We start from the raw sequence: 1,546 nt of genomic DNA, 5'->3' as shown, positions 1-1,546 counted from the left end.
CAGAGCATGAAGACAGTCTTTCTGGAATAAGACAGGCAGACAAGAATAGAGAAAAAAATAACAAAAAGCAATGAACAAAACCTCCAAGAAATATGGGATCTTGTAAAGAGACCAAATCTACAACTGACTGGGGTACCTGAAAGAGTAGGGAAAAATGGAACCAATATGGAAAACCTATTTCATGATATCATCCAGGAGAATTTCCCCAACCTAGCTAGACAGGCCAAAATTCAAATTCAGTAAATCTAGATAATCCCAGTAAGATATTCCACGAGAAGATCATCCCCAAGACACACAATCATCAGATTCTCCAAGGTCAAAATGAAAGAAAAAATGTTAAGTGCAGCCAGAGAGAAAGGCTGGGTCACCTAAAAAGTGAAGCCCATCAGACTAACAGTGTACCTCTCTTAGCACAAATCCTACAAGCCAGAAGAGATTGGGGGCCAATATTCAACATTTTTTTTTTTAGACCAAATTTTATTCTTGTTGCCTAGGTTGGAGTGCAATGGTGTGGTCTCAGTTCACTGCAACCTATGAGTTCCTGGGTTCAAGTGCTTCTCCTGCCTTGGCCTCCCAGTAGCTGGGATTACAGGCACCCACCACCATGTCTGGCTAATTTTTTTGTATTTTTAATAAAGACAGGGTTTCACCATGTTGATGAGGCTTGTCTTGAACTCCTGACCTCAGGTGATCCACCTGCCTCAGCCTCCTAAAGTGCTGGGATTACAGGCGTGAGCCACTGTGCCCAGTCCAACATTCTTAAAGAAAAGAAATCCCAGGCCAGGCGAAGTGGCTCACATCTGTAATCCCAGCACTTTGGGAAGCTGAGGTGGGCAGATCACTTGCAGCCAGGAGTTCAAGACCAGCCTGGCCAACATGACGAAAACCTGTCTCTGCCAAAAAATAAAAAAATTAGCTAGGCATAGTGGCACATACCTGTAGCCCCAGCTACTGAGAGGCTGAAGTGGGAGAATCACTTGTACCTGGGAGGCAGAGGTTTCAGTGAGCCAAGACAGCGCCACTGCACTCCAGCCTGAGCAACAGAGTGAGACCCTGTCCCCCACCCCTGCAAAAAAAGAAAGAAATAAATTCCAGCCCAGAATTTCATATCCAACTGAACTAAGCTTCAGAAGCAAAGGAGAAATAAGATTCTTTTTAGACAAGCAAATGCTGAGGAATTCATTACCACCAGACCTGCCTTACAAGAGGCCCTGAAGGACTAAATAGGGAAGGGAAAAACTGTTACCAGCCACTATTAAAACATACTGAATTACACAGACCAGTGACACCATGAAGCAACCACATGAACAAGTCCGCAAAATAACTAGCTAGCATCATGATGACAGGAAAAAAAAGAAAAGAAAAGAAAAAGAAAAAAGCAGGGGTTGCAATCCTAGTTTCTGACAAAACAGACTTTAAAGATTAAACAAGATGAAGGAGGACGTTACATAATGATAAATGGTTCAATTCAACAAGAAGACCTAACTATCCTAATTTCTCTCTTATAGAATAATCTTTACTTTTTAGTTAACTCAATGATAAATAA

Source organism: Sapajus apella, unplaced genomic scaffold (genome assembly GCF_009761245.1).
Source record: "Sapajus apella isolate SASKATOON/1434 unplaced genomic scaffold, GSC_monkey_1.0 scaffold29, whole genome shotgun sequence".
NCBI lineage: Eukaryota > Metazoa > Chordata > Mammalia > Primates > Cebidae > Sapajus > Sapajus apella.
This window is presented reverse-complemented; position numbering follows the sequence as displayed.